A 9,896-nucleotide genomic window follows, 5' to 3' on the forward strand; every position below is an offset into this window, starting at 1 on the left:
CCTGAGAGCACAGCTCATTAGCACATTAGGCCACACCCCATGTTACCAGAAGTGTGGTCATCCAGCCACACCCACCTTTTGCTTCTTATTCTGCTTACCTTGCTTGTTGTCAAAACCCAGGGCTTTTTGCATGTTAGGCCACACACCCCTAATTGTAGCCAATCCTAATGAGTTTCTGCTGTTGGGTGTGGCCTGTTATGCTAACGAGTTCCTGCTGGGCGTGGCCAACTTGGGAGCCAGCCGGAACTCCGTTCCTGTGCGTTCCTGCCCAAAAACAGCCCTGCGAATACCCTATATCCTATTATGCTCTAGTGGCTGTGGCCATTCTTAACAGTGCATACGAATACCCTATATCCTATTATGCTCTAGTGGCTGTGGCCATTCTTAACAGTGCCTGTGTTACTGCATCTATAGCTTTGCAATAAAAGTATAACCGTTCCTGAATGTGTGTACTTCGTTGTTAGCTGAGGGTTCTGACAATGGCCTCCTTGGAGGGTGGACCCCAAGGCAATATCCACCGCTGAGTCCCTTCCCTCCCCAAACTCTCCTCACCCTCCCCAGGCTCCATCCAGGTACTTCCTAAACCCGGAACTGGCTACCCTACCAGAGGGAGGTGGGTTTTGTCTTTCACTTGCGTGACCTGGGAAGAGAAACTTTGAGGAATAGAGCAGCTCGGGAGCATGTCTGGGAAACATTTTCCCCGCCACATGCAGAGCTTCCACTTTCAAAGAAGCATCATCGTTCATCTTCCAATTTCACAGGGCAAACATGTTGTTTAGGACAATAAACAAATTTGGTGAGTCCCGTACAGTAAACAGAGGAAGGAGGGGAGGAGGTCAGCAATAGCCGGGAGGACTGCCGCTGGAATACGGGCATCCCCTCGCTCCGACTTGGCATCTCGCGTGCCGGTGAAAATTTAACCACGGCCTGCGAACCATGCGTAATTCATCATACAAATTAGCCAGAGGCCTTCGGGGTGGGAGGATCGAGAAGCTGCGGATAATTAGCCTTCACCGGAGCCGAGCTGAACTGAAACGACAGGACTGTTTTCCGCGAACATTTTTCGGCGATGCAAAAAACCCCAAAACAACACAATCGCCTTCTTCGCAATTTTTCGGAAAGATGGCTCATTCGCTGAAGGCACCTCCACTTTCTATTACCCTCTGCAATGGTATTACGTAGCCAAATTGGATTGGTTGTGTTGAGCTGAGGGTTGCCAATCGCCAGGCGGCATCTAAAGATCTCCAAGTATGACAACTGTGAGCCAGTTTGGTGTCGTGGTTAGGTGCACGGACTCTAATCTGGGAGAAGCGGGTTTGATTCCCCACTCCTCCACTTGCACCTGGCTGGGTGACCTTGGGCAAGCCGTAGTTCTGATAAGAGCTGTTCTTGAAAAAGAGCCGTTTCTGTCAAGAGCTCTCTCTTGGTGTAGTGCAGTTTGATGTCGTCAATAAGTGCGCGGACTCTAATCTGGGAGAACCGGGTTTGATTCCCCACTCCTCCACTTGCACCTGGCTGGGTGACTTTGGGCAAGCGGTAGTTCTGATAAGAGCTGTTCTTGAAAAAGAGCCGTTTCTGTCAAGAGCTCTCTCAGCCCCACCTCCCTCACATTGTGTCTGCTGTGGGGAGGGGAAGGGAAAGGAGCTTGTAAGCCGCTCTGAGACACCTTTGGGTAGTGAAGGGCGGGGTATAAATCCAATCCTTCTTCTTCTAATCTGGGAGAACCGGGTTTGATTCCCCGCTCCTCCACTTGCACCTGGCTGGATAACCTTGGGAAAGCCGTAGTTCTGATAAGAGCTGTTCTCGAAAAAGAGCCATCTCTGTCAAGAGCTCTCTCAGCCCCACCTACCTCATAGGGTGTCTGTTGTGGGGAGGGGAAGGAGTTTGTAAGCCGCTCCGAGACTCCTTTGGGTAGTGAAGGGCAGGGTATAGATCCAATCTCCTCCTCCTCCTCCTCTTCTTCTCCTTCTCCTCTGATCTCCAGACTGCAGAGATCAGTTCTCATGGACAAAATGGCGGCTTTGGTGGGCAGACTCTGTGGCATTGTACCCCAATGACGTCCCTTCCCTTTCCCAAACCCTGCCCTCCACAGGTTCCCCCACCAAAAAGTAGTTCTCCACCCAGAATGGGCAACCCTCGCTCTGAGCATAAAGGAAAACAGAGAGGTCGAGAGACAGGTTCCGCTGAAGATTTCTGTCTTGCCATTTTCTTTGCCTTGTTCCTGAACGAACTTCAGCTGCAGTCCTGTCCAGTGTTCCCTCTAAGCTGAGTTAGTGTGAGCTAGCTCACAGTTTTTTAGCCTCCAGCTCACACTTTTTTGTCTCAGCTCAGGAAGGACGGCTCCAGAGCCAACTCATTTATGCAGTAGCCACATTGCTCGCTCACAACTTTAATGCCAGCAGCTCACAAAGTAGAATTTTTGCTCACAAGATTCTACAACTTAGGGGGAACACATTGCCAGTTAATAAACCCCCGCTGGGAATGGTCCTCACCCACGCTGAATGGATCGATTATGCTTCGGGGGTTTTTCTTGTTTTAAGTAGGCCTCTCTTTTTCTGGATGGATTGATTTTACAAAGTTCGTAAATTACTTATTTTACAAAATTCGCTGCCGCAGGAAGTGGCGGCAACAAGCACAGACAGCTTCGAGGAGGGATTGGAGAAATGTATGGAGCAGAGGTCCATCAGTGGCTCTTAGCCACAAGGAATAGAGGGAACACTCTGTCTGGGGCAGGGATGCTCTGTCTTCTTGGTGCTTGGGGGGGCAACAGTGGGAGGGCTTCTGGAGTTCTGGCCCCACTGGTGGACCTCCTGAACCCGCGTTTTGGCCACTGTGTGACACAGAGTGTTGGACAGGATGGGCCATTGGCCTGATCCAAGATGGCTTCTCTTACATTCTTATATGGAGCAGAGGTCCATCAGTGGCTATTAGCCACAGAGGAGACATGGAACACTCTGTCTGAGGCAATGATGCTCTGTCTACTTGGTGCTTGTGGGGAGCAAGAGTGGAAGGGGCTTCTGGAGTTCTGGCCCCACTGCTGGACCTCCTGAGGGCCCCTGGATTTTGGCCCCTGTGTGACACAGAGAGTTGGACTGGATGGGCCTCTGGCCTGATCCAACATGGCTTCTCTTATGTTCTTATAAGAGGGAATTAGATAACTATATGGAGCAGAGGTCCATCAGTGGCTCTTAGCCACAAGGTATAGAGAGGGACTCTCAGTCTGGGGCAAGGGATGCTCTGTCTTCTTGGTGCTTGAGGGGGGGCAGAGTGGGAGGGCTTCTGGAGTGCTGGCCCCACTGGTGGACCTCCTGATGGCACCTGGGGTTTTTGGCCTCTGTGTGACACAGAGAGTTGGACTGGATGGGCCTCTGGCCTGATCCAACATGGCTTCTCTTATGTTCTTATAAGAGGGAATTAGATAACTATATGGAGCAGAGGTCCATCAGTGGCTCTTAGCCACAAGGTATAGAGAGGGACTCTCAGTCTGGGGCAAGGGATGCTCTGTCTTCTTGGTGCTTGAGGGGGGGCAGAGTGGGAGGGCTTCTGGAGTGCTGGCCCCACTGGTGGACCTCCTGATGGCACCTGGGGTTTTTGGCCTCTGTGTGACACAGAGAGTTGGACTGGATGGGCCTCTGGCCTGATCCAACATGGCTTCTCTTATGTTCTTATAAGAGGGAATTAGATAACTATATGGAGCAGAGGTCCATCAATGGCTATTAGCCACAAGGAATAGATGAGACACTCTGTCTGGGCCAGTGATGCTCTGTCTTCTTGGTGCTTGAGGGGGGGCAGAGTGGGAGGGCTTCTGGAGTGCTGGCCCCACTGGTGGAGGTCCCTTCCAACTCCATGATTATATGATTCTAATGTCTGTAGTCTGGAGGTGAGCTATAATTCTGGGGGATCCCCAGGGCCCACCTGGAGCCTGGCACCCCTGCTCCAGCACCCACCTGGAAGCTGGTAACACTAGTTCCCAGCCATGCACGATGCTGGCTGGAGTTCACACTGAAACTGTTCCTGCCGAACCTAGAAGGATATGACTTTCCCCAGGGAAAAAGGAGGTTTCAATAATCCCGGGGTTTTGAAAAACCTCAGGATTAACACAGGAAATGGTGGGGGGGGGGCGTTTAGAGGATGCGGCTACAGCAAACGATGAGTTTCGTGAAAGCAGACATGTAAACGCAAGATCGTGGAAGGTTTTTTTTTGTTTAAATAAAGGGAACAGATTGTTCTTAATATTAAAAAAAGAGAATCTGTTCACGAGGTCAACAGGGTTTCTCAGCATCCCAACGAGACCACTGAGTGGCTGAGAGAACCGCGCTCCGCTAGATGCGGCATACGTCTCTCGCGTGATCGAGTGAACAGGGCATCTTTCCTCTGACCCCCCGCTTATTAGCTTAGGGCTCAACTGCAGAGTCCATGTTTATTTTAAATGGTTTCTTCTTTTTTTCATTTGGTAATTTAGCTGCCAGGATTGCTTTATCAAGGAAGAGAAACGGGTGGGAACAGAGAGAGGGGTAGTGTTCACCCTTTCCTCTCCGGACATTTTTGTTTGCACTGAATAGAGTTCCGGATGGACTGAGGATGATGCAGCTTCAGGTAGGGGCTCATGCAAAAGAAAACACCCCTTAAAAATTAACACCGGAGAATCTGTAGCAACCTCTTGCAGCCCTGCGTCAAAACATACAGCAGCTCAGGTCTGATCAGGCAAAACAAGCATCTCCCCCAGAGAGAAGCCATGGCTCAGTGGTATAGAGCATCTGCTTGGCATGCAGAAGGTCCCCGGTTCAATCCCCGGCATCTCCAGCTAAAAAGGACTAGGCAGTAGGTGATGGGAAAGACCTCAGCCTGAGACCCTGGAGAGCTGTAAAGAGGGGCTGTGGCTCAGTGGAAGAGCATCTGCTTGGCGTGCAGAAGGTCCCAGGTTCCATCCCGGCATCTCCAGTTAAAAGGACCAGGCAGGAGGTGATGGGAAAGATCTCCACCTGTGACCCTGGAGAGCTATAAAGAGGCACTGTGGCTCAGTGGTAGAGCATCTACTTGGCATGCAGAAGGTCCCAGGTTCAATCCCTGGCATCTCCAGTTAAAAGGACCAGGCAGTAGGTTATGGGAAAGACCTCAGTCTGAGACCCTGGAGAGCTGTGGGGAGGAGCCGTGGCTCAGTGGTAGAGCATCTGCTTGCCACGCAGAAGGTCCCAGGTTCAATCCCCAGCAGCATCTCCAGCTAAAAAGGACCAGGCAATAGGTGATGGGAAAGACCTCTGCCTGAGATCTTGGAGAGCCACTGCCAGTCTGAGTAGACAAGACTGACTTTGAAAGACCAAGGATCTGATCCAGTAGAAGAAGAAGAAGAAGAAGAAGAAGAAGAAGAAGAAGAAGAAGAAGAAGAAGAAGAAGAAGAAGGAGGAGGAGGAGGAGGAGGAGGTGACAGAAACTGCTCTTTTTCAAGAACAGGTCTGACAGAACTGTGGCTTGCCCAAGGTGATCCAGCCAGGTGCAAGTGGAGGAATGGGGAATCAAACCCAGTTCTCCCAGATTAGTGTCCGCGCACTTAACCACCACACAAAACGCAGCTTAGAGGGAACGCTGCCTGTGAGGTAGGTGGGGCTGAGAGAGGTCTTTTGAGAACTGCTCTTCCCGAACCGTGACTGACCCGAGGCCACGCCAGCAGCTCCGAGTGTGTCCCACTGTTTACCGGAGACGCTGGGCACTGAACCTGGGTCAGGACAATTCTGTGCTCTTGCTCTGAGGCCCCGCCCCCCTCCCACCTTTCAGTCCACGGAGATTCGCCTGTGTAACCAGGCCACCGTCAACTGCTCTGGGGGAACGAAGAAGGACAAGGGGAAGGCGCAGGTGTCTCTTGGCTGTGGTCTCAGGCCTCTGGAGAGGTGGCCTATAAATGTTCAAAATCAATACAAATAGAACCAGAATATCATGTACAGCAGGGGTGTCAAACATGCGGCCCGGGGGTCGGATCAGGTCGATCAGGCCCCCCGGGAGGGCTTCTATCAGGCCCGCAGCGGAACCAGCTGTCTTCTGCTTCTTCTTCCAGTTCTGCTGCTGCTGCGTCATCATACGTTTGCAGCTTACAGATACACACCTGAACAGCAGACTCAAGATGGCAACAGCACAGACATTTTGATGCAATAATTCGGAGCAAGCGGTGTCAGTTTTCAGACACTGTTAAATAAACAAAATATACTCAAGATGGCAACAGCACAGACATTTTGAGGCAATAATTCAGAGCAAGAGGGGTCCGTTATCAGACACTGTTAAACAAAATATCGCAAGAGTGCTGATGTTTTAAGCATGTTTTTATTTTAAGTAAAAAAAAAAACCCTCTGTGTTTGTGTCCTTTATGAAGTTTGTATCTCCGCTACCTGGCACTATGTTTTATGACACGCATGGCCCGGCCCAACAAGGTCTCATTTATGTCTGATCCGGCCCTCATTAACAAACGAGTTCGACACCCCAGCTGTAGAGGCTTCCAAAACACACTCTCGAGTTCTGAGAACAGCAGTCTTATTACAGGCCTGGGAATCGGGTCCGAGGTGCTGCCCGCCTCCTGCCTGGATCCCTTTTCTGATACCCAGCAGGAAGCGGATCTGTGCCTATCCAAACACAGGTGCATGAACAGTAGGGAAGGCAGCTCCCAGTTGGGAAATTCCTGGTGATTTGGGGTGGGTGGGGGTGGAGCCCAGGAAGGTCAAGGTTTGGGGAAACCGGGTATAACACCATTGAGTCCACCATCCAACCAGTCTAGTGTAGTGGTTAGGAGAACAGACTCTAATCTGGGAGAACCGGGTTCGATTCCCCGCTCCTCCACTTGCAGCTGCTGGTATGACCTTGGGTCAGTCACAAGTTCTCTCAGAGCTGTTCTCTCACGAGCAGTTCTCGAGACAGCTCTCTCAGCCCCACCTACCTCACAGGGCGTCTGTTGTGGGGAGGGCAGGATGTAAATCCAAACTCTCCTCCTCCTCCTCCTCCTCTTCTTCTCTTAACCAGATAAGGGTGTTTGTCATCATGACATTGCCTGCTTGACCTTGGACCAGTCACAAGTTCTCTCAGAGCTGCTCTCTCAGGGGCAGTCCTCGAAAGTCCTCTCTCAGCCCCAACTACCTCACAGGGTGTCTTCCGTGGGGAGGGGAAGGAGATTGTAAGCCGCTCTGAGACTCCCTCGGGTAGTGAAGGGCGGGGAATAAACCCAATCTCTTCTCTTCTTCCCATCCATTTTCTCCAGGGGAACTGATTTCTACCGCTTGGAGTTCAGTTGTAATTGAGATTTGGGAGATCTCCAGGCTCCACCTGGAGGTTGGCAGCCCTAGCAAACAGGCTTCCAAACAACCCCGGCCTTCCAAAAGCCCGCCCATTAATCATCGCTTGCCCCCCCCCCCACTGCCAGGCAACACAGAGACCTAAGCACTTATCTCCCCCCCCCGTCTTGCCCCCCCCAACTGGCTCCAGTCCATGTTTGCGTAGGAACTAAAATTAATTTCTCCCAAGATGAAAAATAACCAGCTGGCAAAGAACGCCGAGGGCCCGCTCTGTTGCTCTCCTCGCAGATAAAACAAGAATAACAAACCGAAAACATCAAACGCGCCAAGCGGGGAAAGGGGTGGGATCGGAGGGGGGGGCGAGTCGGTCCTTCGCGTTTTTGGGAACTCGGAGCCTGACCCGAGCTTTGGGTCTCCACGGGGAGCCCACAGAGGAAGGCAGAGTTTGTTCAGACACGGCTTGAAGGGGAAAGAGAAAGGAAATCCAGGGGACACTGCCAAAGTCTCTTTTGGGGGCTTGGGGGTCTGGCTACTGTAGATGGGTCTAGCTAGTGTGGGGCCCGTAGATCCCCCCAGAATTGTGACTGGACTCCAGATGACAGGGATCAGGTTCCCTGGAGCAGATGGCTGCTTAGCTGAGTCCCACAACAATCAGGCTCAACAACGTTCCTTCGAAAGGATCGAGTTTATTGAGTTCAGTAGAAGCAGCAGGGGTCATTTCCTGCCGGAGCGCACAGGAGCGGAGCTCCGGCAGTAAGGAGCCCAGGGGGCGGGCACATGCAACAAGCCCCGCCCCCTGCTCCCAGCAGCCCTCAGTCGGGCCACGAGGAGCAAGAAGCAGCCAGGTAAGTTGCAGAGCCCCACCTCACCCCGGCCCGCCTTCAGGTACAAGCTCTCCCTCCTCGGTGAGGGCAGATCTGTGTGTTCCCCCCCCCATAGCTAGCAATCCAAAACAGTCCAGTGGCACCTTTAAGACCAAGTTTTATTCAGGTACAAGCTCTCCCTCCTCTGCGAGGACAGATCTGCACGTCGTCCCCCCCCATAGCTAGCAATCCAAAACAGTCCAGTGGAGCCTGAGCAGTGGGCGTTGCCTTCTGACACACTTCAGGTGATGTTAGGGGGTGTGGCATATGCAAATAAGTTATGCTAATAAGTCATGCTAATGAGCTCCTGCACCTCTTTTTCTACAAAATGACCCCTGAGAAGCAGGTCATCTGGCCACACATTCTGTGTAAAGGCTAACCCAGCAGGCAGGAGAGGGGAAGATATACTGCGTTTGAAGCAGGGGGCACTGATGGCGTTAACTCAATCAGAGGTGCAAGCAGGGGTCATTTCGTAGACAAAGAGGTACAGGAGCTCATTAGCATGACTTATTAGCATAACATTTGCATATGCCACACCCCCTGACATCACCGGAAGTGTGTACGAAGGAAACACCCACCGCTCAGGCTTCACTGGACTGTTCTGGATTGCTAGCTATGGGGGGGGGGAAACGCGCAGATCTACCCTCACAGAGGAGGGAGAGCTTGTACCTGAAGGCGGGCCGGAGGGGTAGCTCTGCAACTTACCTGGCTTCTTCTTGCTCCTCGTGGCCCGACTGATTATGCATGGGAAAGAGCAGGTAGAGAAAGAGGTACTTTTCTCCCTTTCTCACAATACAAGAACTCCTTGTGGGCACTCCATGAAATTGCTGAGCGGTCGGGTTAGAATGGATAAGAGGAAGTCCTTCTTCACCCAAAGAGTGATTAACACTTGGAATTCACTGCCACAGGAAGTGGTGGCGGCTACAAGCATGGACGGCTTCAAAAGGGAATTAGATAAGCATATGGAGCAGAGGTCCATCAGTGGCTATTAGCCACAAGGTATAGATAGGGACTCTGGGGCAAGTGATGCTCTGTCATCTTGGTGCTTGGGGGGGGGGGTCAACAGTGGGAGGGCTTCTAATGTCCTGGCCCCACTGGTGGACCTCCTGATGGCACCTGGTATATTTGGCCACTGTGTGAAAGAGCGTTGGACTGGATGGGCCTTTGGCCTGATCCAACATTGGCGTCTCTTATGTTCTTAGGAGAGCCAGTTTTGCACAGTGGTTAAGTGTGTGGACTCTAATCTGGGGAAACCGGGTTTGATTCCCCACTCCTTCACTTGCAGCTGCTGGATGACCTTGGGCAAGCCATAGTTCTGAGAAGAGCTGTCCTTGAAAGGGCAGTTCGGGAAAGAGCTCTCTCTGCCCCACCCACCTCACAGGGTATCTGTTGTGTGGAAGGGAAGGGAAAGGAGTTTGTAAGCCGCTCTGAGACTCCGAGTGAAGGGCAGGGTATAAATCCAATCTCCTCTTCTTCTTCTTCTTCATACAGGAAAACCCAACTCTTTACTGGCTAGCCGGAAGAACAGATCTCTGGCAGGGGTCCCATAGCGGAATTGGGGCAGGCTGCCAGAACCTTGAAAACCCAGAGGACTTCTTCTTCTTCTGCCAATCCTCTGTTTCTAGCTCATGGCAGGCGCACACATTTTTTCATCTTCCTCATTCCATGTTCCTCTGTTATCTCCAAGAACATAAGAACGTAAGAGAAGCCATGCTAGATGAGGCCAATGGCCATCCAGTCCACAACCCAGGTGCCATCAGGA

General features: G+C 51.8%; 1 non-coding gene across 1 annotated transcript; it reads left to right on the plus strand.

The window, feature by feature from the left end:
- Window positions 1-5,145: 5,145 nt before the first annotated feature.
- TRNAG-GCC lies at window positions 5,146-5,217 on the plus strand. Its single transcript has one exon. It is a non-coding gene; the product is annotated as a tRNA-Gly (tRNA).
- The last annotated feature ends 4,679 nt before the right edge of the window (window positions 5,218-9,896 follow it).

The sequence above is a fragment of the Gekko japonicus genome, unplaced genomic scaffold (assembly GCF_001447785.1).
Source record: "Gekko japonicus isolate JY-2015 unplaced genomic scaffold, Gekko_japonicus_V1.1 scaffold5182, whole genome shotgun sequence".
Classification (NCBI taxonomy): Eukaryota; Metazoa; Chordata; class Lepidosauria; order Squamata; family Gekkonidae; genus Gekko; species Gekko japonicus.